Below are 12965 nucleotides of genomic sequence, written 5' to 3' on the forward strand. Positions count from 1 at the left end.
CCGATCCGATCAAAGTCCCCAATTCAATTCTAGTGCATTAGGACTTGTGAGATGATCACTTGTGTTTCTTGTTGCTCTTGTTTGCTTGGCTTGGCTTTCTTTTCTTTCTCACTTCTTACTCTCAATTGCTTTGTAAGCGAGGCAAGAGACACCAATTGTGTGGTGATCTTTGCGGGGTCTAAGTGACCCGTGAGATTAAGGAAGAAGCCTCACTCGGTCTAGGTGACCGTTTGAGAGAGGGAAAGGGTTGAAAGAGACCCGGTCTTTGTGACCACCTCAACGGGGACTAGGTTCTTTAGAACCAAACCTCGGTAAAACAAATCACCGTGTCATCCGCTTTATTTCTTGGTTGATTTGTTTTCCCCCTCTCTCCTGGACTCGGATTTTATTCTAACGCTAACCCCGACTTGTAGTGTGTTTAAAGTTGTAAATTTCAGTCTCTGCCTATCCACCCCCCTCTAGGCAACTTTCAATTGGTATCAAAGCCGGTACTTCATTAGAGTTTAACCACTCGAAGTGATGTCGGAAGGATCTGCCATGAGGGAGATGGAAACGGGCACAAGCCATGGGAAGGCTCCATCAAGGGAGTCCGGCGCCAAAGGAAGGGAGCAATCACCTCCCCGCGTCAAGTCGCATCGGAGTGGCGACAAGAAGAAGAAGATGAAGAAAGTGGTCTACTACGAGACTGATTCTTCGTCGCCCTCCACCTCCGGATCCGACACCGCGTCCGTCACTTCTAAGCGCCACGAGCGCAAGAAGTTTAGTAAGCTCCCCTTATGCATATATTGATATTTTATGCACCAAAAATAGTCTAAATAAATTATAGGGCACAAAATAATAATATCTAAAAGTGGCACACTCCACCAAGTCACCATGGTTGATGTATTGTTCATTACCTATTTTTGCTAGGAGAAGAGGGATCCGATCCTCCAGAATTTGTAGCTTCGGAAGAAGGGCAGGGACCCAACCTCTCCGAAATAGATCTTTCGTGCCAGGAGAACTTCGACGAAGGCAAGTCCATTCTTCCCTTGATGCATAAATTACCTACTCTTTCTACCACTACCTAAGCCGGGAATAAGGGATGGGTCTTTTGCATTGTGAGAAGAGAGATAGCCCGCATTAACGAATATCTTTTGAGTACAAAATGTGGGATGAGAAAAGGGCAGTGTTTTTACTAAACGATGTTTGCAAAAAGTGTATGATGAAGGGTATTCACCCTTATCACCCTTTTGAGTGGGATAATCAGGGACTCCCTGGTTTAGGGGAGGGCCTCAGGTGTTGGCTCAGCCGGGTTAGGTGTGAGCAGAAGGATTGTCCCCTTATATAAGGACCGATTTGTCATCCTTCACTACCTGTACTCATGACAAGTACAACCACTCGAGACTGTATGGGCAGTCACTCAATCTGAACTCGTACGGTCCAAACCCTAGGGTTATTATGGCTGGGGAGCACCGGGAGGATAAGGAGGGGGAATGTTTTGTCCGGTTTGGACATGGCGGTGGCCTAACTCCTTCCGGTATAACCGTTAAGGTAGGGACATGCGAGGAAAGAAAGAGATTTCGGATTCGGATCTCATTGGCCATGAGATCGCAGAGCGGGACTAGTGGGTAAAGTGTACCCCTCTGCGCAGAGTTCAAACCTATTCGAATAGTCCGTGTCCACTGGTATGGACGAGTCTGGTGTGGTATGACAATTAGTGTTTAAATCCTCCGCGAACGAGAAAATGTGTGAGTGGGTGTGTTTTTGGAAATGAAAACAATGCCATGGGAGCAGGAAGCTCAGTGGTGGTTGAGTGTGAAAATGTGCTACTTCCTTCTTTGGGGAAAACCATCAAAGAATTTCCTTTTTCTGAAAAAGAAGAGTGACTTCAACTCCACCATGTAAAGCATGTATTATATAGGTCCCTCTCTCTTTACGAGCGGGATGGGCTTGCGGAATACCTAGTGTATTCACCCAGATTTATTTATGTTTTTCAGTATCTGAAGACTTCTTTTATGCTATGCTCGACTAGAAGGGGGTTGTGTCTGCACCCAGTTCTACCTGTGGCTTGGGCTAGTTTATCTTCCACTACACTTTGTATTTCAAGATCATTTGAGCTTGTACCCTGGTATTGTAATAACTTTTATTCGAATTCTATACTATTTGAAGTAAGGAATGTGATTACTAGCCTCCTAGGACTAGTAATTGTATCACATTTGAGTCCCAGAGGTTTGGGGTGCTTCAGGTGGTATCAGAGCCATAGGACTGGTCGTAGATCGCAGCCCCGACCTTAAAAGTTTGCCTTAAAAAGAAAAGACCTCTTATGTCTAAGAAGAATCTTCTCTCCTTTCCCTGATATTAACAAACCCTTCTTTTCTTCTACCAGATGGAAGGCACTCTTGTCATTAGGACATCCTACTGCTCAGAGGTGGAAGGATTCCCTCACCTTTTGTGGAGTTGCGCGCTTCGCATGGGGATCCATAAGAAGTTGGAGTATGTCTGGAAAGAATACCGCGAGAATGGAACTGAGAAATGCTCTATGGCAGTCTACCTGGGAGAAAGCCGAAACTACCCAAACCACCCTCCTTTCCAAGTCACCTTCACTGTACACCGCTTCCCAGACACTTGCCAAAATGTTGCCCAAAAAGCCCTCCGCCAGCTATGCCAAAACTACAGCAGGGAAGTCTTGAGACCCCCCTTCGATACTTTCCACCTAGCAACAAAAATACCCCTACCTGGAGGAAAAGACTTCAGGCTCTGTCAGGAAGAGATCCTACTGAAGATGACCCCACCATAGTCTACATGGCTGGATATCTCCACACACTTGATAACCACTTTGACGACCTTTTCTCCCACTGCACCCACCTAAACTCCCGGGTGGAAAGCTTAGAGCAACAGGTCAAGGAACTTAAAAAGGAGAAGGTGTCCCTCCAAGAAAGTCTCGAAATAGCAGAAGGTGAAGAGTCCAACACTCATGAAGCCTACCGAACCCTGAAGATGGACTACGATAAGAAGTTAAAGAAGCTCGCCCCCACTAAGAAGATCCGGAAGCGGACCAAGAGCTAAGGATGCCAGACAGAACGGAAAAAGGAAGCATCACCAGCACTGCCTCCCTCCAGGATAGAAAACTTGTCAGACGTTGAGGATATGTCCCTAGCTAGCCTTGATGACCTTCTCAAGGAATTTGGGGATACCTTAGAAAGGGAGTTCGGAAGCACCTTAGAGAGCACTCACGTGTAGTATGACTTGTGGTAACTGTATGCTTGCAATGAACTTGTGTGATGAATAAAAATAACGTGTTTGAAGAAAAAAATTGGCATGTGCATAGTAGTAATTCTCTCCCCCTGGTAGATGGCTTCGGATAAAACCACGCCTACCGCCTCCAAGATTGGAGTAGGGTTTCCCCTAGGAGCTGAAGGAGAAGCCAGTGGAGAAGGGAGTGAGACCCACCTCCCCGCACCTCCGGAGCTGCCATTAGATTTAGCCCAAGTTCTAGCCAACCAAACCCGACCAATTGAAGTCCTCACCAGAAGCCTTGAGACCCAGTGCTCGAATGGTGGAAGGCCTCAGGACAGGATGGGAGATTTTCTAAGGCTCAAGCCTCCCACATTCGCTGGATCCAGCAATCCGCTCGACGCTGATGATGGGCTGCGCACAAAAAAAGGAAGTTAGAAGCCATCGGATGCCCTGAGAACTAGCGTGTTCATCTGGTTGCTCATCAACTTTCTGGGATGGCCCTATCCTGGTGGGATACTTTCAGCGTTGCTGTTAGAGATGCTACCTGGGCAAAATTTGAAGCCGCCTTCCGAGAACATCATGTGCCCCAAGGGATCGTTCAGCTCAAGGAAGATGAATTTCGGGAACTAATACAAGGTGGAAGATCTGTCAGCGAGTATGTGCACAAATTCACAGAATTGGCTCGTTATGCACTTGACGATGTCATCACAGAAGCCAAGAAGATGGCCCGTTTCTTGAAAGGGCTAAGACCAGAACTCAAGACTATCCTTGCCAGCCAAGATTTCCTCAGCTTCTCGCACCTCTCAAACAAAGCCATACAAGTGGAAAGGGCAAGGGAAGAAGAAAAGGGTCACCTCAAGAGGAAATTCCAAGTCCTTCGAGCTTAGCAGCAGGACAGGCACCAGAGAATTCGATCCTTTGGGTTTCCACCTAAGGGACCAAGCTTCAACAAACCAGCTGGATCCACCCCGTCACGTTTCAGTCAACAAGGTCAAAGCTCCTTTCAGGCCCCCTCCATTGCAAGCAACCAACCTCCAGCTAATGCCTGTTGGCACTGCGGAGACCCCAGTCACTACAAGAATAATTGCCCCCAGTTGAAGGCATCCGGGCCTACTTACTCCAACTCGGTGAATGGCCCCAAGAATGCCCCAGCACCCGCCTCCAAGGCACCTTCCTCCAACAGCCAGCAGAGCAAGACCCAGTATCATGGCAGGGCACGAGTAAACCATGTCGACGCTCAAGAGGCTTAGCAAGCCCCAGGAGTAGTGCTCGGTGAGTTCCTAGTTGAATTTACTCCTGCTACTGTCCTTTTTGATTCAGGAGCATCTCATTCTTTCATTGCCACTAGTTTTGTGGAAAAGCATGGCATTCCCACTACACACATAGAAATTCTCTTGGTCACCCGAACCCTAGGGTCAGACCTTCTATGCCAGCTCAAATGCTCTCAAGTCAGGATTCTTTTAAGTGGGGTAGTATTCTTGGCAGACTTAGCCACCTTGCCATCCCAAGGGATTGATGTGATCTTAGGAATGGATTGTTTAACCAAGCACAAGGGTATCATAAGTTGCGCAAATAAGACCGTTCTTCTCACTGACCACCAAGGAAAGTCAGTTTCATGTCAGGCTCAACCACCCGCCCAAGATCCAATGGTGTTTAATCTAGCAGCAGAAAGCATATCTGTAGTAGAAGAATTCATGGATATATTCGCAGAAGAATTGCCAGGAATGCCGCCAGAAAGAGAAGTGGAGTTCTACATTGATCTAATTTCCGGTACTGCACCCATCGCAAAGAGACCATACCGCATGGCTCCCACCGAATTAGCGGAACTAAAACTCCAGACCGCAGAACTTCAACAGAAAGGGTACATTCGTCCCAGCTCATCTCCTTGGGGAGCACCAGTCATTTTCATCACAAAAAAGGATGGAAGTATGAGGATGTGCATTGATTACCGATCCTTGAATGAGGTTACAATAAAAAACAAGTACCCACTACCTCGGATCGATGACCTCTTTGACCACCTTCAAGGGGCCAAGTATTTCTCCAAGATAGACCTGAGATCAGGATATCACGAGATGAGAATCAAGGAAGCAGACATTCAGAAGATTGCATTTGTCACCCGGTATGGACAATATGAGTTCACAGTAATGCCCTTCGGACTAACCAATGCACCCGCCTTTTCATGAATCTCATGAATAAGGTATTTATGGAAGAGCTAGATAAATTTGTCATAGTCTTCATTGACGACATCCTTATCTACTCCAAGAGTCATGAAGATCATGAGCATCACCTCCGGATTGTCCTCGGAAGACTCAGAGCACATCAACTCTATGTTAAACTCAGCAGATGTGAATTCTGGTTAGAAAAGATAGCCTTCCTCGGGCATATCTTAACTGCAGAAGGAATAGAAGTGGACCCATCCAAAGTCGAAGCAGTATCCAAATGGGAGCAGCCACCCAACGTTAGTGAAGTTCGAAGCTTCTTGGGAATGGCAGGATATTACCGTCGTTTTATCAAAGGGTTCTCCAGCATAGCAAGACCTATGACCGAGCTCCTCAAGAAAGACAATAAGTTTGTGTGGACCCCGAAGTGTGAGGAAAGCTTCCAAATCATAAAGAAGAAGCTCACAACCGCACCAGTTTTGACACTGCCAGACATCCACCAGAATTTCGTCATCTTCCATGATGCTTCAAGGCAAGGTTTAGGATGTGTACTTATGCAAAGTGAGAAAGTCATTGCCTATGCATCACACCTACTCAAGCCGCATGAGCAAAATTATCCTACACATGATTTGGAATTGGCAGCCATAGTACATGCCCTAAAAATATGGAGGCACTACCTAATTGGGAACAAATGTCACATATTTACAGATCACAAGAGCCTGAAGTACATTTTCACTCAGCCAGACCTTAATCTCCATCAACGAAGATGGCTAGAACTGATCAAAGATTATTACATTGAGATCCACTACCACCCCAGAAAGGCCAACATGGTAGCAGACGCTCTCAGCCGAAAACCTTTCGAGAAGAAAGAAACCAACTTCTTGGAAGATTGGAAGAAAGAATCAGCTCAACTGAATACTTGTCTGGAAGACAATGGCAGCCTAGAAGTCAAGCCAATGCTAGAAGACCTCATACGCAAGGCTCGGCGCCTAGACACTGGGACGACAAGTCTTTTGGAGAGAACTCGCCAAGAACAACTCCCGGACCTCAGGACAGATGAAGAAGGAATCCTTTGGTTCAGAAATCGTCTGTGTGTACCAAAAGGGGAGGCACGAGAAGTCCTGCTCGATGAAGCTCACAACTCAGCCTACTCTATCCACCCAGGGACCACCAAGATGTACCTAGACCTCAAGACCAGATACTGGTGGAGAGGAATGAAGAAGGATGTAACACCCCTGGTGTTACTATAACTAAAACTTGAGCATGACATCATAGCATTGGCATTGCATATGTTTGACACACCTAGAGTGCATTCACTAGGTAAAAATTTCAAACAAGTTGTATTGTTTTAATGTTTTTGCAAATAGGACCCTGGATAGGAAGCTTTAGCCTAAATAGGGATTAAAGGGGTAAAACTTAACCCAAGTTGAGAAAACCTAAAAGCTTTAGGGTAAAAGTCATAAAATGACCCTAATAATAAAGTTGAATCACATTTATACCCCTGGGATACCAGAAACCCTAATTGGAACCCTGGAAAACCCTGAAACCAAACCCTAGGGGTTTATGTGCAAAATTAGCCCACTTTTGGGTTAAAGTGCAAAAACCAAGCTAAATAAGTATTTTAAGTCATTTGGTTCACAAATATGTGGACTTGAAAGCCAAACCTTAAGTTTTGGACTTAAATGCAAAATGGACCTCATTTGAGTTCTATACTAAGTCTGAAATTCAGTGTTAAAGGCTCCACTTTGGGGCTTTGTAACTTTCAAAGCATAGGGTTCTTGCCCTAGGTCACCACATCAAAGTTGAAGACCAATCATAGGAGAACAACTTTGCTTAAGAGTGTAAGCCATGTTGTGGAGAAAATATTGGAGATAATTATGCTCAAAGTGTGACTATCAGGCTAGTTTCATTCTGAAATTCAGCTTTTCAGTGTAACAGGGTCGACTTTGAGTGTGAATTAAACCTTGGTCCAGTGCTCAAATAAGTTTCATCCCTATAGTCGAGTTGTAGCTGGTATGTAGCACTACAACTTTGATGCAGAGCCTTGGATGAGTTGCTAAGAAAAATTTAGAGATAAATGAGCCTGAAGTTGGACTGTCAGACTGCCTGAAGCTTGAATTTCAGAGTAACAGTGTTATGAGATGAACTTTGAGCTCGATTTTGAATGGGATCCAGTGACTTTTTGTGAGAGCACATTGTAGCAAAGTTATAGAGGGATTATAGTTTTACAACTTTACTACAGAAAGTTGGCTTAGGTTTCACATGATAATTTGAGAAAACTGGGCTCCAATTTGATATGTTAGTCAAGCCTTGTACAGAATCCAAAGCACTGTTCATCGGTTTTCAGTAAAATCGCCGTGGATAAGGTTTTGGACCTCGCCGGCGATAAGGACGCCACGGCGGTTGGAATGGACTGGAGGCCGCGGTAAATATCTTTGGTCACGTGGCAGTAACCCTCTGTGGTGGCGGACTCCGGTTTAACGGCGTCGCCGTGCCATCCCCGGATTCTGCCGCGCGGCGAGCTCACCTGCACCGTCTGAAATCCGCGATCCTCATCCGTCGCCGGCCAGCCGCCTATAAATTAAGCGCGGGCACTGCGTCGTCACCACATTCCGCACATCCGCAGCTAAGCACTTGACTCGAGCTCACCAGAAATACCCGCGCAGCCCCAATTCCCTCTCTTCTTCGTTCTTGCTCCGCCGTGAAGAACTTCTTCGTAGCCAGCACTCCTCTGGTCAGTAATGATAAAATTACTCTTTGTTTTAGTTAGTATGTGATCTATTATTACCCCTGGATGCAACAATTTGGAGTTTGACCGAAGCCCCTTACCGGAACGCACCTATGCGCTGTCAAACACCGCCGTGACCCCCCCCCCCCACCGTCGACCCGTTCTTCGGATCTTGTTCTACCCAAATCAAAGAATGTCCGTAGACCCTAGTGCACCCATGAACCTTTCCCCAGCCTTAATTCGGTCGTCCTCGTCGTCGTTTGCTCGGAATGCGTTCATCCTCTTACCCATCCGCTCGGTCACCGTGGACCGATTGATTCGTAGTCCCAACCATAAAGTTGATTTGGGGGAAATGATCCGTAGGAGTTCAATTGTGTTCCTGTCGCTTGGGAACTTCAACCGTCGCGTCATCCGGCCGGTCTAGCTCGTCGGAGCTCGGCCTCCCGTGCGGAACACCGTCGGGGACTTGGTGTGGTAAAAGAATAGAACGCGAAGGGTTTTTCTGCAAACCATCAGCGACTCAGTGCAATAGTAATCGAACTCACTTCGGATTAATCAGTAAGCCGAGGTCCTTTCTGCAATGCTGCCAGGGCGCGGTCGCGCGCGGGCGCTTTTCCCCCTGACTGGGCCATATGGGCTGCTTTTGGCCCAGAGCTGTTCACTGTTTTTCCTTTTCTTTTATTTCCAGAGCCAAAACAATTATAGAAAATGGTAGGAAAATGCTAAAATTGTGAAACTAATTTTCCTAGGCTTGTTATTTTCCCTAGAATTTAGTAAAAATAATTTTGTGATTTTTAGTAGAAATAAGAAATTTTAGGGTATTTAAAGTAGTTAAAAGTATTGGTTATAGATTTTTAGAAAATAATTGGTAAGTCCAAAAATGCCCAAACTTTTTGTGGGAACTTAAAACAATATTTAAAAGCCTTGGGTAGAGTTTGACTTGATTTGGACCTTGTTTGATCACCAAACCCAAAACCACCCCCCCTGCCCTATGAACTCCTTTACCGACTCCGGAAACCCTAAGTTCCCGGAACTCCGTGAAGGAAAGTTGTATTCAAGACATAAATAATAAGTTCATGCTATCTTTGCATCCTCATGAGCATCCCATGGCATCCATTCTTATACCTATGTATGGTTATGATTAGAACGTGAAGAAGAGATAGAAGTCACCGAAGACAGGACACCACCACCTTCGGATTCGCAAGCAGGCAACTGCTTCTACTTCGATATCTGTGGATCCGAACCCGAATCACCTGTAAACGAAGGCAAGCCCCGGTGCATTTGCCACCTTCCTTGTGTTTTAAAATCTTTTTCACTTGCTTGATGCATTAGGTGATAGGAGTTGATTGATAAAACAATTCCTGCATTACCTTCCTTGAATTTGATTACCTTCCTTGATCACCTGTTTTACAAAAGCTTTTTGATGCTTAGCTTTGCTTTAGAAAAACAAAAGGTTTTGTTTTTACAAAAGATGTTGTGGCAAAAGTGGGAGGGTTGTTTTCAAAAATAAAACTTGATGGTGAATCCATCATGGCCGTGATGGATTCAACATCGGAAAAGATGTACCTCTGCCAGGTACCAAGTTTTGGGTTAAAAAGATTAAGATGAGACCGGGCGGGTGACTTGCACGAGAAGAGAGTCTCGGTGTAGTGTCTCCGTCTGAGTCGATTAAGGACCTTGTCGATGTAGGCCTGCTGACCGAGGACCCTTTAACTGGTCACATGCCTCGTCATGGGTAAGCCTTGCCTCGGGTAGACTAAGGCCGGAATAAGATAACACGAAATGGGCGTGGAGCGGTGGCGAGAGTAGCGTGTACCCTCCGTGGCAAGAGGCTGGACGGTGGTGTATCTGTGCTCTCGGTTTGCGTGAACCTGATCCGGTCTTAAGAACCCCGGTGGCGGGTTGACATATGCAAGGGTTAAGTGCTACATATGTCGTGTGATTGGAGATCCTCAGCTGAGTATAATCGATTCGGATCGCCGTACCTCCGTGGTTATGGAGACTTGGCCACTGAATTACACGTAGCATTCCACTAAAGATAATGGGTTTTTGTTGAGAAATTGGCTAGTACAGGACAAGTGATTGAACTAGGGTAGAAAGAACTCTAGTTACAGGTAACTCTACTTAACTTGACAAATAAAATTGGATTTTTAAGGATCCACTTTAGTAAGCATTTCTGCAAAACAGAGTCTTTGATTATTGAAAAGCCTTACCTTGACTCCCATACAACCAGCATACCCTTGAGAGTCTTTTCTTTAGTCGGGTAAGACTTGCTGAGTAATTCCATACTCAGGGTTTATCCCTTCGTTGTTTTTAGGTGAGGAAGTAGCAGACTTTTGCTGCTTCTGTGCCAAGGTGGTTCCAAAAGAAGAAAAACAAGACTGAAGTGCGGGAGGACTTGGTCCTCCACTTAGGATCTTTTGCCTAAGAACTTATCGGGAGGAGTTTGTGCCTCCCCTGGTTTGTATAATATTACTAATCTACACTCGCTTTTTAGTTCTGGTCTGTAATAAAATAACTCAAGCTTGCTTTTGAAATAAATGTAAGTTTATGTAATCGCTTCCGCATTTCTTTATCTCCGATGTTCTGTAATGTCTGCAAGACGGGTGAAACGTTCCTGGTGAGGTAAGGAAAGATACCGAACTTGTCAAGTGACTTAGGAACATCTACAGGGTGTCTGATGTCTGTTAGACAAGGACAACTGTAGGTGGGCCTAATTACTTGGGAGGTTCCGTCACAAAGGAGAGAGCACAATATGTGGCCTGGTGTGACACTTGCCAGTGAACCAAGGTAGAGCATCAGAAGCCTGCAGGTCTGCTTCAACCCCTCCCAGTACCCAAATGGAAGTGGGAAGAAATAGGCATGGATTTTGTAACCGGACTGCCTTGGACCCAAAAGGGGAAAGATTTTATCTGGGTTATAATCGACCGTCTTACCAAGGTAGCTCATTTCATCCCAGTAAAAACTACCTTCGGAGGAGCCACCCTTGCCCAGATATATCTTAAGGAAATAGTCAGACTTCATGGTATTCCACGAAAGATAGTGTCAGACAGGGGAACACAGTTCACCTCAAAATTCTGGATGAGCCTTCAGCAAGCTATGGGCACCAAGCTAGACTTCAGCACCGCCTATCACCCTCAGTCAGATGGTTAGACAAAAAGGGTCAACAAGGTCCTCGAGGATTTGTTGAGAGCCTGTGTGTTGATGTTTGACAGGAATTGGGAGTCCAGTTTGCCATATGCAGAGTTCTCGTATAACAACAGCTACCAGGCCAGTATCAAGATGTCACCGTTCGAAGCATTGTATGGACGAAAGTGCCAGACCCCTCTAATGTGGTCCAACGTAGGGGAGAAGACACTAGAAGGGCCTGCCTGCGTTAAAGAGGCAGAAGAGAAAGTTGCCCTGATCCATAAAAGATTACTTGAAGCTCAGAGTCGGCAGAAGAGTTATGCAGACAACAGTCGGAGAGAACTCAAGTTCGAGGAAGGAGACTCCGTCTACCTCAAGGTCTCCCTAATGCGCGGAGTCAAAAGGTTTCAAGTGAAAGAAAAGCTAGCTCCGTGATTCGTCGGCCCCTATCCTATCATTGGCAGAATAGGACCTGAAGCCTACCGCCTTGAATTGCCAGAATCCATGTCAGACATCCACAATGTGTTTCACGTATCCCAGCTTCGCAAATGCCTGAAAGTGCCAGAAAGTCTCATCGAAGAAGAGACAATTCAGATTCAGAAGGATCTACAGTACTGAGAAAAGCCAGTAAAGATTCTTGACTCGGCCGTCCGAAAGACCCGAAACTCAGAAGTAAGACTCTGTAAAGTTCAGTGGAGCAGAGAAGGAGAAGAGGAAGCTACCTGGGAGAGTGAGGACTCTTTGAGGAGGGAATACCCTTACCTTTTCTCAAGCCCAGTCTGAATCTCGAGGGCGAGATTCCTTTAAGTGGGGTAGGTTTGTAACATCCCAAAATTTAACCCTAAGGTTAGAAACCCTAATCTCTTAACCCCCCCTTGATTATCCCCTATACCCCACCTCATAAGACATTTCATCATATGCATACACCATGATTGTTAGTAGCACCTCACATAGAATATTTTTTTGACACCTAAGAATATATATAGCTAAATATTTGTTCAAACGAAAAAGGAGATAAAGAAATAGAAATAGAAAAGAAAAAGGAAAATCTTCTTCTCCTCGGCTAGGCCAAATCCGGCCCAACCCCCTCTCTCTCGCGCGCCCGTCCCCTGCTCAGCCCACGCGGCCCATCTCCGCTCGCGCGCCCGTGCTCCTCCCTCCGCCGCTGTCAGCCCGGCCCCACCCGTCAGCCGCGCCCGCCCTCGCTCCCTCGCAACCGCCCTCTCTCTAGCAAGCGGGACCCGCTTGTCAGCCCCTCCCTTGCGCCGTGACCAAGCTATCGGCGCGATCGCCACCGGTCTCCACCCGCCCCATCACCTCACCATTAACACGCTCGCCAGCAAGGTTGGTGCCTTGCGTCCCTGTCTCCTTGCGCCAGCCCCAGCCATCCCGTCACCCGCCTGCCCGAGCCATCCCGTCGTCACCACTGTGCGCCATCATCGCCGTCATGGCAAGCTCGCCAGTGCTCGCCACCTCTCCTCCCTTCCCCGCCCGGGCGCCTATAAAAAGGACTGCCTGGGCTCCGTCCTTCCTCACCTCGGCCTCGGCCACTCCCTCTCCCCTCCCCTGAGCCAAATCGAGCTCCGCACCGCCGCGCCCTTCCTCTGCTCCGGTGAGCTCCGCTCTCCTCTCTCTGTTGAGTTCTAGTCAAATTAATGTAGCTCTTGAGCTTCACCACTCCCTCACGAACACGACACACCCCTTCCCTTCACCTATTGCGCTCGGCAACCTCG

The sequence above is a fragment of the Zea mays genome, chromosome 3 (assembly GCF_902167145.1).
Source record: "Zea mays cultivar B73 chromosome 3, Zm-B73-REFERENCE-NAM-5.0, whole genome shotgun sequence".
NCBI classification, from domain to species: Eukaryota; Viridiplantae; Streptophyta; class Magnoliopsida; order Poales; family Poaceae; genus Zea; species Zea mays.